Source organism: Typopeltis vanoorti, chromosome 6 (genome assembly GCF_054136105.1).
Source record: "Typopeltis vanoorti isolate ZY-2024b chromosome 6, IOZ_Tvanoo_1.0, whole genome shotgun sequence".
NCBI classification, from domain to species: Eukaryota; Metazoa; Arthropoda; class Arachnida; order Uropygi; family Thelyphonidae; genus Typopeltis; species Typopeltis vanoorti.
The window spans coordinates 12,603,336-12,621,974 of NC_143554.1; the positions used below are offsets into that span (position 1 = coordinate 12,603,336).

The 18,639-nt window shown below is 36.4% G+C and overlaps 1 protein-coding gene across 1 annotated transcript in view; it reads right to left on the reverse strand.

Annotated features, from left to right (window-relative positions):
- cmet (CENP-meta) overlaps window positions 1-18,639 on the reverse strand; it is a 370,306-nt gene that overhangs the window by 269,616 nt on the left and 82,051 nt on the right. The gene's annotated exons all lie outside the window — the stretch shown is intronic.

Below are 18,639 nucleotides of genomic sequence, written 5' to 3' on the forward strand. Positions count from 1 at the left end.
AAATGTTCTGGAATAGGGATGTTACAGTCACGGAAGTGTTCTTGTAGTCTAGCCCATAAAGACCTGATGGTAGAACCTGTGTGGGTGATATCACAGTCTTTTTTGGCAAGGAAATTTGTAGACTACATTGTGGTGTTCTAGCATTTCTTTGTGTGTGAGAGATTTAGTGGGTTTTAGGAGAGTTGCTAATTTTTGGTTCGTGGAACCAATTTTTGGAACTGAAATGGAGGTAGTTTCCGATATGTGTGGGTTTGTGGTATATTTCCATGGCTATTTTGTTGTTAGTTCTGATTAATGTCAGGTTTAAGAAATTGATGGATTTGTTCTGTTCAGTTTCCATGGTGAATTTTAGTCTGTAATTGTTAAGGAATGTTTGTAAGGTGGTGATGTGTGTAGGTTTTCCAATGCATAGAATGTCGTCCATGTATCTGCCATAAAAGGTGATACCAAGGGGGGGGGGAGGAATGATTCTATATATGCCAGGAATAATTCCGCTAGTTGTCCACTGATATTTTGGCCCATAGGGAGACTGAAAATTTGAACATATATGTTGTTGTTGAACTTAAAGAAGTTAGCTGATATTATGAGCTTGATCAGGTTTATGATGTCATTGGGTGTTAATTTAGTGCATGCGTGCAGAGTGTGGTCCTCTGTGAGTAGTGTGTACGATGTCTAATGTTCTGGGAACATCTACGTTAGTGTATAATGAAGTTACATTCAACGAGGTGAGGACGGCTTCCTGGGATAAAGTAACATTATTTATTTTCTGGAATAGGTCGTCCATATTTTTTTATCATAGAGTTTGATGTTGTAAGTAAAGGTTTGATGAGTTCAGCTACAAACAATCTACATCTCATTCCTTTTTGATGGCATTAATTCTCAACTTCCTAGGATGCCCTCTCATCCTTTCCCGATCCTCCATAAAATGAATAATTCCATCTACTGATATCCTATATGATCATTTCAGAAGTTAGTAAGTCTCAATCATGCCACTCCTCTTTCTTGTTTCCTAATGGCTGCAGTCCACAAATTCTCATCTGTCTTCATAATATGTTCAACAATCCTGATATCATTTTTGATGCTTTTCTGCAATCTCTCTCAGATATTGAAATTCAAGGACCATATTACGAAAATTCTGAATACAATTCAAAGAATAATTGTAATGCTGAAACTGCCATTGACAAGCAAGAATGAGGAAGTCCTTTTGTCTCTTTACAAAGTCTTAAAGTCTCAGTTGTACTAGAATCACCATGGAAGCCATAAGACTAGACCTATGCACAACAGTACAACTGAGACTCTAAGACTTTGTAAAGAGACAAAAGGACTTCTTCATTCTTGCTTGTCAATGGCAGTTTCAGCATTGCAATTATTCTTTGAACTGTATTCAAAAATTTTGTAATATGGTCCTTGAATTTCAATATCTACTGAAACTCCAAGATCCCCCACCTGATCACTTTCTTCTAGCATATTCTCTCCAAAATAACATCAAAGAGCATGATTTTATATTTACTAACATTAAATTGACAACCATTTTCACATGCCCACAATTCCAGCCTATTCAATCATTCTGCAAGCTGCATTGCAGACTACTCTAATCTGTGCATCAGCAAATAGCTGCATATTTCCTGTCTCCTTTCCCAATGGCATTAAATGTATAGATTGAATAACAATCTATACACAAAGTGATTCACCACTGTTTACCTTAAATTTTACAGGCTCATCCCCTCATATACCAATTTTTGATATCTATCCATCCTCTTATTCGTACTAATATTTTATAATCTGAACCCATATTCTCCAATTTATGCAATGGTCTATGCTGTATTCTGTGAAAAGCTTTAGCAAAATCGAAAAGTAGTAAGGTATATCAATTTCCCATATCTAACTCAACATCACCAGAGTTAAAGATCGGTACTATCAACATAAGAAGCCTGAATGGCAAAGAAATGGAGCTAGCTGAGGAATTAGATAAGTACCAGATTGACATAATAGGGGTGATTGAAAAAAAAAAGATAAAAACTGGTGAGCTGTTTCTGAGCAATAAATACAAAATGTCATATTCAGGCAATGACAATCAAGGAAAAGGAGTAGCCATAGTATTCAACACAATATACGAGGCTAATCTTCTCGAATGGCAGGCAGTCTCAAGTAGAGTGATGTGGGCAAATATCAGAATGGGGAATTGGACAATGAGATTTATTTGTGCCGATGGTCCCACAGAAGGTTCTACTAAGGTAGAAGTGAAGGAATTTTTTGATGCTTTAAAAAAACCAACTGACACAATGAAAAAGAAAAAGTTGGTCCTTGTTGGGGATCTAAATAGCAGAGTAGGAAATGATTGTCAGACATAGAAAAATATTTTGGGAAAATTTGGAGAAAAGAACAAAGCTAATAATAATGGCAAATATCTGTTGGATTTCTGCTCAGAACATGGACTGGTTATTACTAAAACCATGTTCCAACATAAAAATGTGCACAAATTCACATGGAGAGAAGAGGCAAGGAATAAGAAAAGTCTCATTGACTAGTTAGGTTATTGTTAATAGTGATGTTTTCTCCCTGGTGCAGGACACCAGAGTGTACAGAGGATTTGAAATTGGAAGTGATCACTATTTAGTCTTGAGCAGGATAATATTAAACTTCATATTGAAAAGAATAACATATAAGAAAGTTTTAAAGCGAATAAAAGTTGAGCAGCTCTCAGATGTGAACTGAAGACTAAAATACACAAAAATTATTGAAAAAAATGAAAAAGGTTTGAAAACAGTAACCAAAACTTGGAGATTCAGCGGCAAGCCTTGAAGAAATCCCTGATTGATTCAGCCAGAGAGGCATGTGGTGCGGTTGTCTGCAAGAATAGAAAAATCAGAACTCCCTGGTAGACACAGGAAGTTAAAGAGGCAGTGAAGGAAAAGAAGAAAGCATATCAAAAGTGACTGGCAAATAAGTCAGCTTGTGCTCTTAGAGAATACAGAGACAAATGTAAGAAAGCAAAACACTGTGTAAAACTAGCTAAACAAAAGACATAGGAGAACTTTGGCAAGAACATAGAAAATAAATATCAAGAAGGTGGTAAGATATTCTGGAGGTTGTTGAAGAAGCTTAGAAATGGAGGAAAGAATGCTGTAAAAGGAGTTAGAGATGATAAAGGTGACATGAAAAACAGGGGGAAAAAGATATCTTTGAAGTATGGAGTAATTACTTCAAAAAAAATTGCTAAATGAAACAAACAGTGATAGCACAGTGGTAAAAAATATTCAACAGGCATACAGTCAGCAATATATATCCAAACTTGAAGTAAAAAAGTCATCAAAGGCTTGAAATGTGGAAAGGCAGCAGGAGTAGATGATATTCGACCAGAAATGCTGAAGTATGGTGAACTATGCAGTGGCTGCACTGCATAGTTCAAAAAGCCTGTACAGAGGGATGAATTCCTGATGATTGGAGTAGAGCTCTAATAGTACCCATATATAAAAAGGGAAATAAAACTGAATGTGAGAATTACAGACGTATTTCCCTACTGAGTGTTCCTGGCAAGATCTATGCAAGTATACTTGAGAAACAGTTGAGAAAAATTGTGGAAGAAAAGCTTGGTGAAGAACAAGCTGGATTCAGGCCAATAGAGGCTGTCAGGATCAGATCTTCACTTTATGACAAATAGTTGAGAAAGCATGGGAATATAACAAAGATCGGTATTTAAGTTTTGTTGATCTGGAAAAGGCATATGACAAGGTGCCAAGAGAGAAGCTATTCAATACGCTGCAGTTATATGGTGTCAATGGGACATTATATCAAGCAATACTAAGTCTGTATTTGAGTTGTAAGTCGGCAGTTAGAACTCAAGGAAGTACATGAAGATGGTTTAATGTTGAATAGATGTACATTCAACAAGGATGTACATTATCCCCTCTGTTATTCATTATCTATATGAATCACATTATGAAGGAAAGTGTTATTAAACATGATATCAGAATTGGGGATATTAATATCAGCTCTTTGCTTTATGCGGATGATGTTATACTTCTAAATAAATCCACTACAAGTGTGCAAGATTCTCTGACTAAATTGAATAGCTGTTGTAATAGATATGGTATGAAGGTCAGCAATAAAAAGACAAAGACAATGAAAATAGGTAGAATTGTTGAAAATGTCAACTGTGTTGTGAATGGAGAACCTGTGGAACAAGTAAAACATTTCAGCTACTTAGGCACTATTTTTACTGAAGATGGTAAATTAAATATGGAAATAGACAACAGAATCAACAAAGCTGGTATGGTGGGAGGTCAACTGAATCAATTCATATGGAATAGGACAGAAATTAGTCGGAACACTAAATTAGCTGTATACAAGACGGTGTTCAAACCAGTATTAACTTATGGATCTGAGAGTCCTGAGAAAGATTAGGGGCGTGAACAAATGGCATCAATGGCAATATCATATTAAAAACGAGGATATTAGTAAAGAATCTGACATTGTTGGCATAAAGGAATGCATTAGCGGAGCTAATCTCAGGTGATATGGTCACTTAAACAGAATGGGCGAAGAAAGATTAGCAAAACAAGTGTTCTATACCAGGTGGCAGGAAAACGACCCAGAGGAAGACCAAGATATAGGTGGATTGATACAGTACAAAGTGCCTTAGACGATAGAAACATAAGATCTGATAATGATAATATTGGAGTCTTGACAAGTAACTGACTGATTTGAAGGAAAATTGTAGATAGGAAGTTAGTAATGATGTAATTTTTTTTCATGTAGTACTATCATATCCTGTACACCCCTTGAGGGTCATCATCATCATCAAATTCCTGCCATGTACCCTCAAGGGGTGTACAGGATGTGATAGTACTACATGAAAAAAATCACATCATTACTAACTTCCTATCTACAATTTTCCTCCAAATCAGTTTGTTACTTGTCAAGACTCCAATATTATCATTATCAGATCTTATGTTTCTATCGTCTAAGGCACTTTGTACTGTATCAATCCACCTATATCTTGGTCTTCCTCTGGGTCGTTTTCCTGCCACCTGGTAGAGAACACTTGTTTTGCTAATCTTTCTTCGCCCATTCAATTTAAGTGACCATACCAGCAGATTAGCTCTGCTAATGCATTCCTGGATGCTGACAATGTCAAGTTCTTTCCTAATATCCTCATTTTTAATATGATATTGCCATTAATGCCATCTGTTCACGCCTCTAATCTTTCTCAGGACCCTCATATCTGTGGTCTCTAGTCTTTGGTCAAGTGTTTTACTTCTGACCCAGCTCTCAGATCCATAAGTTAAAACTGGTTTGAACACTGTCTTGTATATAGCTAATTTAGTGTTCCTACTAATTTCTCTCTTATTCCATATGAATTTATTCAATTGACTTCCCACCATACCAGCTTTGCTGATTCTGTTGTCTATTTCTATATTTAATTTACCATCTTCAGTAAAAATCATGCCTACGTAGCTGAAATGTTTTACTTGTTCCACAGGTTCTCCATTCACAACACAGTTGACATTTTCAATGATTCTGCCTATTTTCATTCTTTGTCTTTTTATTGCTGACCTTCATACCATATCTATTACAACAACTATTCAATTTAGTCAGAGAATCTTGCGACTTGTAGCGGATTTATTTAGAAGTATAACATCATCTGCATAAAGCAAAGAGCTGACATTAACATCTCCAATTTTGATATCATGTTTAATACCACTTTCCTTCATAATATGATCCATATAGATAATGAATAACAGAGGGCATAATGTACATCCTTGTCTCACACCAGATTTAACATTAAACCACCTTACTGTACTTCCTTCAATTCTAACTGCTGACTTACAACTCAAATAAAGACTAAGTATTGATTGATATAATGCCCCATTGACACCATATAACTGCAGTGTATTGAATAGCTTCTCTCTTGGCACCTTGTCATATGCCTTTTCCAAATCGACAAAACTTAAATACAGATCTTTGTTATATTCTCATGCTTTCTCGACTATTTGTCGTAAAGTGAAGATCTGATTCTGACAGCCTCTATTTGGCCTGAATCCAGCTTGTTCTTCACCAAGCTTTTCTTCCACAATTCTTCTCAACCGTTTCTCAAGTATACTTGCATAGATCTTGCCAGGAACACTCAGTAGGGAAATACCTCTGTAATTCTCACATTCAGTTTTATTTCCCTTTTTTTATATGGGTACTATGAGAGCTCTACCCCAATCATCGGGAATTCGCCCCTCTGTCCAGGTTTTCTGAACTATGCAGTGCAGCCACTGTAAGACTCTTATACCACCATACTTCAGCATTTCTGGTCGAATATCATCTACTCCTGCTGCTTTCCACATTTCAAGCCTTTGATGGCTTTTTATACTTCAAGTATGGATATGTATTCCTGACTGCATGCCTGGTCAGTGTTTTTTATCACTGTGCTGTCATCACTGCTTGTTTCATTTAGCAGTTTTTCAAAGTAATTACTCTATACTTCAAGGATATCTTTTTCTCCTGTTTTCATGTCACCTTTATCATCTCTAACTCCTTTTACAGCACTCTTTCCTCCATTCCTAAGGTTCTTCAATAACCTCCATAATATTGTGCCACCTTCTTGATATTTATTTCCTATATTCTTGCCAAAGTTCTCCCATGACTTTTGTCTAGCTAGCTTTACACACTGTTTAGCTTTCTTACATTTGTCTCTGTATTCTGTAAGAGTAAAAGCTGACTTATTTGCCAGGAACTTTTGATATGCTTTCTTCTTTTCCTTCACTGCCTCTTTAACTTCCTGTGTCCACCAGGGAGTTCTGATTTTTTTATCCTTGCACACAACCTCACCACATGCCTCTCTGGCAGAATCAATCAATGTTTTCTTCAGAGTTTGCCACTGAATCTCCAAGGTTTGATTCCTGTTCTCAAACTCTTTCATTTTCTTTTCAATAATCTTTCTGTATTTTAGTCTACAGTTCACATCTGAGAGCTGCTCAACTTTTATTTGCTTTAAAACTTTCTTACATGTTATTCTTTTCAATATGAAATTCAATTTTATCCTGCTCAAGACTAAATAGTGATCACTTCCAATTTCAAATCCTCTGTACACTCTGGTGTCCTGCACCAAGGAGAAAACATCACTATCAACAATAACAAAGTCAATGAGACTTTTCTTATTCCTAGCCTCTTCTCTCCATGTGAATTTGTGCACATTTTTATGTTGGAACATGGTGTTAGTAATAACCAGTACATGTCCTGAGCAGAAATCCAACAGATATTTGCCATTATTATTAGCTTTGCTCTTTTCTCCAAATTTTCCCAAAATATTTTTGTATGTCTCACAATCATTTCCTACTCTGCTATTTAGATCCCCAACAAGGACCAACTTTTCCTTTTTCATTGTGTCAGTTGCTTTTTCTAAAGTGTCAAAAAATTCCTCCACTTCTACCTTAGTAGAACCTTCTGTGGGACTATATTCACAAATAAATCTCATTGTCCAATTCCCCATTCTGATATTTGCCCACATCACTCTACTTGAGACTGCCTGCCATTCAAGAAGATTAGCCTCGTATATTGTGTTGAATACAATGGCTACTCCTTCTTTTCCTTGATTGTCATTGCCTGAATATAACATTTTGTATTTATTGCTCAGAAAGATCTCACCAGTTTTGGTCTTTTTTGTTTCGGTCACCCCTATTATGTCGATCTTATCTAATTCCTCAGCTAGCTCCATTTCTTTGCCATTCAGGCTTCTTACGTTGATAGTACCGATCTTTAACTCTGGTGATGTTGAGTTGGGGGTTTGTTTTCAGATTAGTTCCAGTAGCTGACTTTTCGCTGTTCGCCCTGGTTCCCTGGCGAAAACAACGGGGGCCTTGTTTTACCGGGCGACGACCCAGCCGGCATGAAATTTTGTCATGTTGTACCATCATTTATTTATTTTGGTTTAACCAATAAGAATACAATTTGGTCAGCTAAATCCCAAATTTCCAGCCCATCCTCGTTCGTTCAGTATCAAAGTAGATACCCAACAGGGTGCACCACGAGAAGGTGAAGGATTGGACATTAGGTCAGAAGCCCTGGTCGGTTCTCCGCATTCCTTTAAAGGCTATGTGGAGGTCTCCTCTCAGTTATACAGCTTTGACCCTTGAGGGTACGTGTCAGGAATTTGATGATGAACTCAACAGTAACTTTATCATAGAATGTGAACAAGCTGCTCAACACATGACCATCCATTAGTAAACCCATGCTGTTCATTGCAAAGTAGAGATTTTCTGTCAACTTATCCCAAAATTTTTCCTAACACTCTAGAGCAGAGGTTCCCAAAGTGGGCAGTACTGCCCCCGGTGGGCGCTGAAGCCTTCTGGGGGGCTCTAGTGGGATCAGAAGCATTTGGGGGCATTCAGGAAGTCTAGGGATCGGTGGCTCTTTATAGAAGAAATTAATAATATATATTTAAATATTAATTATTTTCGTGATTTTGCGATTAGATAATCATTTAAAATTTAAATATTGCATTTTAATTCATCTTATGCCTGTTCAACATGATCACTTTTTTTTTTTTTTTTATCAATTTTCTATTTCAATTATTTAATCATTTGAAAATTTACCATGTCAGATAGAAATAGATGTCAATATGTCAATGAGAAAATAGAACATGTATATATGTGTGTATAATAGGTTATGTTTACAGTAGCAAATATATTCGTTATATTTCATTTTAAAATACATATAAAATATATAAAACCACTTTTCTAATTGATTTGTACAAAAATAAACCCAATTTTATATAAGTTAATATTATGGGGGGTGTTACAAAATTTATGTCTTGCAAAGTGGGCGGTGGCCCAAAAAAGTTTGGGAACCTATGCTCTAGAGGTACTAACAGCTCATTAGTTGAATATAGCTCTCTTTGCACCATCCTTGTGCAATGGAATTACCATACATTCTTTCCACTACTATGGAATCTTCCCTATTCTGAAACTCAAATTATATAGCCTGGTCAAAGGAAGTTCAGTTCAGCTGAACACTCTTAGCATTCATGCTGATATCCCATCACTCCGTATTGCTGAATTGTTATTCGGCTTGTGCATAAGTCTAACGCTTCCTCTTCATACATCAGAGTTTCTTCATTCAGTGAAGAGGTAGCAGTGAGCTCAATGCTGCATACACCAGGTTGATAGCTTTAAGAAAAATGGCATTCATTAGTTGAACAATCTCTTCTGCATCTGTTACCAGAATACCATCCACACTAAGTAGCTATTTTTTCACATTCATTCTTTCCTTTACTTGCAGCATAATGATAGAATTCTTTGTGGGTTGTCTTTAACTTGAAGAGTCAGTTTCTTTTCAAACTCAGATTTAGCTTTCCATACAACAGTTGTGACTCTTCGGGCCTGCTGCTTATGATTTTCAAAACGAACATCATCTTCATGCACATGGTATTCTTTCCAAACCATCTTCTTATGAATCTTTTGCTTAATAAGATTACACATCCATTTCACTTCTACCCTATTTATACTTAGATATCAACAGTGCATAGGTAGCTAAATGCTTCCTATGCAATGTTGATATCCTTCTCATCCAACAACTAATACTATGGCAAAGAACTGAGCATACACCTCAGCTGGTCATAATTTCGTGCTTTGTAGTTAAGCATGTAACCTTTTCTGATGGAACATATATAAACTTGGCCACTTCCCAATCAGTATGACATAATCACTATCACCAACCAGAGGTAGAATAGTTGTGGGTTTAACTAAAATCACCCACTGACATTAACCACACTGAACACTCTTTGACCTAGATTTTCTTCTGTTATGCTACCTGAGGTTGTCTTCCAACAGCTCATTAAATTCCATTTCAGATTTCACTGCTACCCAGTCAATATTTGGATAATTCAAGTCCACCATTATGATTACTCATTTTGCACCCATCATTTTTAATTTGGTAATGCAATTTTTTGCAACAAATGATCCACTATGTCTGTAACAACATTCCACTATGTATTTGATCTTATTAGACCATTTCACACAATAAAAGCTAAATTATGTATAAAACTAATTTCATAATAAAAGATTTTCAAATATGACCAGATATTTTTAGCTGAATATTTCCTAGTATAAATACATTGCACCCGAAGCTTCTTAGCCACTGGCTGAAAACTTAGGTGTGCTTCACTGTTCTTTTAGCAATCTTTCAAAGTACTCACTTCTAGAATTTCTTTATCTTTTATTTTTATGTCACCTTTATTATACACTGAACAGGCAAAATATTAGAGATACCTACCTAATAGGAATAATAATTTCTTGTTCCGTCTCCTCAATAGTCTACATCCAAGAATCGAGTTTACAACGGAAAAGAAAAATAACAATATTGGAAGTTTTTTCCCCCTAACCTAACCTAAGAAGATACTTCAGGCGCACACTCTGTTTGCTTACGCTTGGATAAAGGATTAAACTAAATTTATTATAGTCTAATCAAGTGGGGGGGGGGGACTTCCAACATCTTTCTCTAAATCCAGAGTATTTTAATAATGTGGTGGTACACCTTTTGGCAACTCATATAGGTAAATATGACCTCTCCATTGCTTCTGTCTTAGTACCACTATTTCGGGGTCTGGCTCCCACTGACGAGACCTCAATAAAGGTCAAAACCGATCTGGGTAGTGGCCCTTCCCTTAATGCATAGCATTATACATGTCATCAAGGAGATGTGCTTTGCATTATGGGAGATACTGAGACAAGGAGTGATGAGAGCTTGGTCCACTTTTACCCCGAGTTGCCTCAGTCCTGAAGATACTTCAGACGCAAACTTTGTTTGCTTACACTTGGATAAAGGATTAAACTAAATTTATTATGAAAATAACAATAGTTTACCCTTCCTAGACACCTTAGTAACATGCCTTCCTAATGGTAACCTTTCTTTCTCTGCATATAGAAAACCTACTCATACAGGCAGATACATTCACAAACTCTCCCACCATTCCTCTCAGCAATATGGCATTTTTAAAACTCTTACCGATAGAACCCACAATCTCTGTTCCAGTGAAACTGCCCTTTCAACCAAACTCAAACATATACACAACACATCCCTTTCTAATGGCTACAGTGACTACAGAATTTTAAAAAAATAATCAAGTCCTTCCCCATTCCCCAACCATCTCTTCAGAAATGTCATCACCATACCTTATGTCCGTGGTACATCAGAAAAAAATAGCCAGATCATTAAAAAAGTACAACCTCCATACAGCTTTTAAGCCCCACCATAAACTTGCTACTCTTATCCGTTCCACCAAAGACAGCTCTCTCTCCTCTCTCAGTGCCTGGAGTATATATGTAGAGTACCTTGTGCATGTAAACTGGCTTACTTCAGACAGACAGGAAGATCAGCAACCAGTTAGAAGAACACAGGTCATACATCTGCAATCACGATTATGGTCAATCTGGCCTTGTAGACTATGTTTTGGATACAACCCACAGGATATCCTGGGAAAAAACCACCATGCTCCACCATAGTAAATTCAAAAAAGAAAAACTATTCTTTGAATCTGCACTTGCACTCAGGAATCAATCAAATTTAAACAAATACAATTGCATTAAACTTCCCAAAATTTGGGAAACATTAATTATCAGAGATCCCTCCTTACATCCTAGGCAACCTGCAATGCCCATAGAGGGCACACCACTTAGATAGGACTTTAGTTTCACTCACTTGTATTATATTTGTTGTGTGTGTGTGTGTTGTTACAAAAAGTTTTTTTGTAATAATCCCTGAAGATGGTCTGTGTGACGGAGACGAAATACTGGACATATTAAAATTATTTTTAATCCTTTCTCAGTGCTAATAATATTCCATTAAACCTCCAACATGAACAAGGATCAGTCCTTGGTCAACCGTTATTCAATCTGTACATTAATGTTATTGGGAAGGATTTGAAAGGAAACATACAGCTATATGCCGATGATGATGCAAAGATAGGCAGGATAATCAGGAATGCAGCTGATATGCAGTACATGTAGAATGATTTGAAGAGGCTGGAATTGCTGGCATGGAAAAATGGCTATCAGTTCAATGTTAGTAAATGTCAAGTCATGCACCTGGGTGAAATTAGATATCCAATGTCATATATTGCTGGGCTAGGGATCTTGGAGTTTTAGTAGATAGAAGTTGAAGTTCAAGGACCATATAGCATGGATTACAAATACAACTCAGAGAATAATTGCAATGCTGAAACTAACTTTGACACATAAAGATAAGGATGTCATTTTGCTTCTTTACAAGGCATTGATAAGACCTCACTTGGATTATTGTGTACAGGTCTGGTCTTGTTTTTGGGGTGATTCTGATGAATTGGAGAGCGAGTAAAGGAGAGTAATGTTATTAAAAATGATATTAGGACTGGGAAATACTTATTACGAAGACAGATAGAGAATTTATAGACTGCAGACACAGTAGCAAACAAGAGAAACAGGAATGATATGACTGAGACTTACTAAATTCAAAAAGGGCCGTACAGGATTTCAGTTGATAGAATTTTTCATTTTATGAGTGTGGGGAAAGGATGAGAGGGCATCCTTAAAAGCCGAGAATGAATGATGTCAAGAAAGGGGTTGGATATAGATTTTTCTCTCATAGTGTGGTGCACGATTAGAATGGATCACCATTGAATGTTGTACATGCAAGTAGTGTTTGGCTTCCTTCAATGAGTCCCTGACACCCCGGAAGTCTCTTTTAATAATAATTATTATTATTATTTATAATATTATTGTTATTACCCATGATTGCACCCTTCAACACTCAGGAGCACTTAAGAGTCAAATTCATATAACTGAGACTAGACCTCCACATAGCCATTAAAGGCTTGCAGAGAACTGACCAGCGATCCTAACCTAATGTCCAATCCTCACCTTCTAGTGGTGCATCCTGTTAGGTATCTACCTGGACACAGAATGAAAAACGATGGGCTGACAATTTGGGATTTAGCTAACCAAACTGTATTCTTATTGGCTTATATCATAGTGTAAAATGATGGCACAACATGACATAAATTCATGCCAGCTGATGAGTGGCTGAGTTAAACAAGGCCTCCCATTCTTTTCGTCAGAGAACCATGGTGAATAGCAAAAACACAGCTACTGGAAGAAATCTGAAAATGCATTCCAACTCAACATCACCAGAGTTCAAGATTGGTACTATCAACATAAAAAGCCTCAACAGCAAAGAAATGAAGCTAGCAGAAGAACTGGATAAGGATCAGAATGACATAGGAGTGACTGAAACAAACAAAAAAAAAAAAAAAAAAAAAAAAAAAACTGGTGAGATCTTTCCAAGTGACAAATTAAAAATGTTATATTCAGGCAATAACAATCAGAGAAAATGAGGAGTAGCTATAGCATTCAAGAATAAATATGTGGATAATCTTGAATGGCAGACAATATCAAGTAGTGATGTGGTCAAATATCAGAATGGGAAACTGGACAACGAAACTTTTTGTAAGAAAGCTAAACCCCATGTAAAATTAGCTAAACAAAAGTCATCGCAGGACTTTAGTAAGAACATTAAAATAAATATCAGGAAGGTAGTAAAATCTACTGGAGACTACTGAAAAATCTCAGAAAAGGAGGAAAGAGTATTGCAAAAGGCATCGGAGATCACAAAGGTGACTTGACAAATGAGGATAAAGATATTCTGGATAACCGAAGTAATTACTTCGAAAAATTGCTAAATGAAACAAGCAGTGAAGCCAGTGAAGCACAGTGGTAAAAAAAAACACTCAACAGGTACATAATCTGGAATACATATTAATACTTGAAGTACAAAGAGTCATTAAAAGCATGAAATGTGGAAAGGTGGCTGAAGATGATGATATTCAACCAGAATGCTCAAGAATGGAGGCATAAAAGTTTTACAGTGGCTGCAGTAAATAATTCAGAAAGCCTGGCTAGAGAGTTGAATTCCAGATGACTATAGGACTTTGGTAAGAACATAGAAAATAAATAACAAGAAGGTGGCACAATATTCTGGAGATTGTTGAAGCAGCTCAGAAATGGAGAAAAGAGTGCTGTAAAAAGTATTAGAGATAATAAAGGTGACATGAAAACTGGTGAAAAAGATATCCTTGAAGTATGGAGTAATTACTTCGAAAAATTGCTAAATGAAATGATCGGTGACAGCACGATGGTAAAAAAAACACCGACAGGCATGCAATCAGGAATACATATCCATACTTGAAGGAGAAAAACATACCAAAAGCCTGAAACGGGGAAAGGCAGCTGAAGTAGATGGTATTTGACCAGAAATGTTCATGTATGGAGGTATAAAAGTCTTGTGGTGGCTGCACTACATACTTCATAAGGCCTTGACAGAGGGACAAATTCCAGATGACTGGAGTAGAACTCTCATAGTATCCATATATAAAAAGGGAAATAAAACTGAATGTGAGAATTACAGACGTATTCCTCTACTGAGTATTCCTGGTAAGATTTATGCAAGTATACTTGAGAAACAGTTGAGAAGGATTGTGGAAGGAAAGCTTAGTGATTTGGATTCAGGCCAAACAGAGGTTGTCAGAATAAGATTTTCATTTTATTTTACGATAAATTGTTGAGAAATCTTGGGAATATAACAAAGATCTGTGTTTAAGTTTTGTAGATCTGGAAAAGATCTGAATATGACAAGATGCTAAGAATAAAGATATTCAAAACGCTACAGTTATATGGTGCTAGTGGGTTATTATATCAAGCAATACTTAAGCTTTATTTGAGATGTAGACAGCACACAGAATTGAAGGAAGTACAGGTAGAAGGTTTGATGTTAAATCTGGTGTTAGAAATGTTATACATTATCCCTTCTGTTATTCATCATTCATATGGATCACGTTATGATGGAAAGTAGTATTTAAATCGTTCTGCAAGCTCTCCACATCACCTTCATTAACTAGTGCTCTACTTAATTTCACATCATCAGCAAACAACTGAATATTTCCTTTCAGGTTATTTCCTATATCATCATTATATAGTTATATGATATATAGAACATTTATATACAATTTAACAGCAATTTTCCCTAGCACATTCTTGTAAAACCCTAGATGACATCCCATTTAATCCCATGGCTGTATTTACATTGAGATTCTGCAATATCCTAAGAACCTCCAATTCATCCACCTCTGTTCACACATTAATGTCTGTTACATAGGTTAAAGCAGTAACCTCACTAGGATGATATATCCTTGCAAAGTAGTCACTCAGTAACTATTTTATCTGCTTCTGTCTCCTCGTGACCATCAATCATTAAGGTTAATCTTCCACAGCCATTCTTCCCTCTTACTTGCCATATAACGAAAGAACTCTTTGGGATTTCCTTTGGCCTACTCGGCTAAATTCTTCTCAATCTGATTTTGCTTTCCTTGCTATGCAGGTCACCTTTCTTGCCTGAGCCTTGTACTGTCCATGAGTTTACTGGTCACCTTCCTCTTTATATACCTTCCACAGCATTTTCGTCTTCTGCAACTCATGCTAAATGATATTACTCATCCATCTCACTCCTACCCAATTAACCGTCCCTCCTTACCCGAGGTATACAATTTATTACTGCTTCCGAGATGACCCTTAACTATATCCCGTGCACTACTAACATCCTTATCCTGCAATGTTTTATGCCAGGGTACAAAGGTGATTATGACATGCTTAGGGTTTTCCCTAAGCATGTCATAATCACCTGCCTTGTAATTCCACAAGTACCCCCCCTTCTTCATGAATATTCCTCATGTTTTACCATCTCTCAAGTCAAGACTGCATAGTTCACTTTCACACATTGGAGGCAATATTCTCACCTTGGTTTTTGATAACTCTTCTGATCCTATGACCAGGTCCAATACTCTCCCAACCCTAGTCCCCACAATCAAATGCTGCTTTAGTAATTATCTCTCAGCAGGTTTATAAATTCATTTCCTTTCCGACATGTGATCTTTTTTCCTTTCAGACTACATCTCCATAGTTGAAGTCCCCATAATAATCACTCGACCTGTAATCATTGTACCAATTTGGCAGCACGTCTTCCAGATCATCTGTGGAACTCCCTGGTCTATAGCAAATATGATGGTGATTAATTTAATCATTGTCATTACCAATGATGTCAGATATTCACTATCCAAATACAGAAATGTCAACCATCTCATTCCTTTTACTCCGAAATTTATACATTACATGTGCTCGAGCACTATCATATGATGTTGATGCAGTGTTCAGGCTGATTTATTTGTTTTTACACAAATTCATTAAACTGGTTCCCTGCCATACCAATACTGTACAGTCAGGTCTCCATATTCACAGGGATTACATGTGAACACCTTCCACAAAAACATGAAATTCCACGAAAGCCATACTCTCCCCCAAACAGATGCAAATGTTTTCTACATATACTGAACGCTTATGCAACTATTTTACAATTAACAGAAAATTGTGTTGTAAAAGTTTTATGTTTTACAATAATGAGTACCATTTAAGACAAGTTTTGAAAAAATGTTTCAAAATTTTATTACATAGTTAAGAACGAGGTATGCACCAAGGTCCTCACCACAAGATTCAGTATTTGTCAGTAGTAGGGGGCTCAGAAACTTGAGAACCAGGATTGGCTGACATCAAGACTCCTAGTTTTGGTCTTCTTCTATTGGACTGCTACATAGGTGTGCTGAGGCATCTTCTTCCAGAATAATGCAGTCTCATCAGCATTGAAAACTTGTTCAGGTTTATCTGTCTTCTCCATGAAGAGGTTCTTGAGTTATGCAGGGCAGGCATTAGTAACCTCATGTTCAGCTGAAGCAGACTCACCGTAATCTTTACATTATAGAGTGAACAACACTCCTGAATTTCTGGAACCAGAACCTTTGCTAGCAATGAAAGTAGATCAGAGATACTACTGGATATTGCTGCTTGAATCTGTAGTAAAGAATGAGGGCCTTAGCAGAAATCATACCAATGTTCACAGGTAAGTTTTTCTTTTGCTGGTTTTTGGTCCAAATGAACAGGGCATTCAGCAGTAAGAATTTCATCAGTTTGCACTGCTTCTATGATCTTAATTTGTTTCTTTATGTATCATACTTTCATTATTAACAAGCACATGTAAGCCCTTCTTAAAGTTTATCTTCTTCTTTCCCATAGTCCAAAATGGACCATTGGGTCATTCATGGCTGGTAGATGATGTTCTTTGTTATCCTCCTCCAATCATCTCGGTCTCTTGTTCTTGATTTCAGTTGAGAAAGGGAGGAACCTGCCCATTTTTTGATGTTATCAGTCCATTCTAATCGAGGTCAGCCCCTAACCCCTGATCCTGGAACGATTCCTTCTAGTGTTTGCTTTGGAATGCCATTAGCCCTCTCCACATGTCTGAACCATTTCATCTGTCTTCTTTTGATGACTGTCAGAATATTTTCCCTTTTTTTCCCGTCTATTAAATTAATCAGTTTCCGAACATTTTCATTGGTTTCGTGAGCAGTATAGGGAATTCTCAGGCGTCTTCTGTAAGTTTTCATTTCAAAAGACAGGAGTCTCCTCTCATCTTCCCTCAATAACATCCAGGCCTCACAACCATACAAGAGGATAGAATTCATCAAAGTATCAATTAGTCTTAGTCTGGTTGTGATTGCTATTCTGTTATCTCTCCACAATGGTTTTAACTTTTGTAGGGCCACAGTTGCCTTAGCAATTCGGTATTTAGTGTCGGTTTTGGAGCAACCATCTTGACTTAGCATGCTTCCTAGATAAGTGAACTTGTATACATTCTCAATTTGTTTATCTATAATCTGCAATTTTCCATTCAAAAGCATCACTTTCTTGGCCCTTTTGTTTATCACTAAATGTATTCATTTAGGAACCATGGCTATTCATATGAGCACAGTAATATTTTAAGCACAAGTAGCCTGAAGACATAAAATTTCATGACCGTCAATGCAAAAACCCAAATCAGCGAATATGGAGATCCCGAATGTATTTAGTTGATTTAACTGAAAGATGTAACTAACGCATTCTTCAATTTAGAACTAGTGATATTATTAAAAAGTTATATTAAGATATTAACAAAATACAGGCTATATATTTAAGCCTGACTATGTTAAATTTATGGCATAACCATGCCATAATTTTAACAGCATGTCCCCCCCCCACCTCCTAAGAGGATCTTATGTCTTTTGCAGATCTTCAAAAAGTAAAATACAGACCTTGCTAAATATAGCAATATTCAAAATGTTTATTTGTCCAAAAATAAAAATCTGATCCAAGTAATCCCAATTTAGACTAAACCTCAGTTTGTTTGCTTTTTCCCTCAAGCTTTTTTTATTATTTTCTCAGGTACACAAAACAATGTCTTTATTTAATTAATAGCATTCCAATTTACAGAAATGTTTTTCACTAACTGCAAAAATGTTTCATTCCAGGTGAGAAGCATGTACATAACACCAAAGGATGAATGTTACTTTGTTTTTTTTTATTAAAGAAGCTATGAAAAAAGAAATATAATGGAAATAGGTATTAAAAGTTTGAGATTCATGCAAAAAGCAGTGTATATAACTCACAATGTTTTCAACACTCTTCCTAGAGTATTATGCAAAATGTATTGGATTATTTCTAAAACCAGCTTTTTCTATATTTTTTTCTCCCCCTCTTCAAA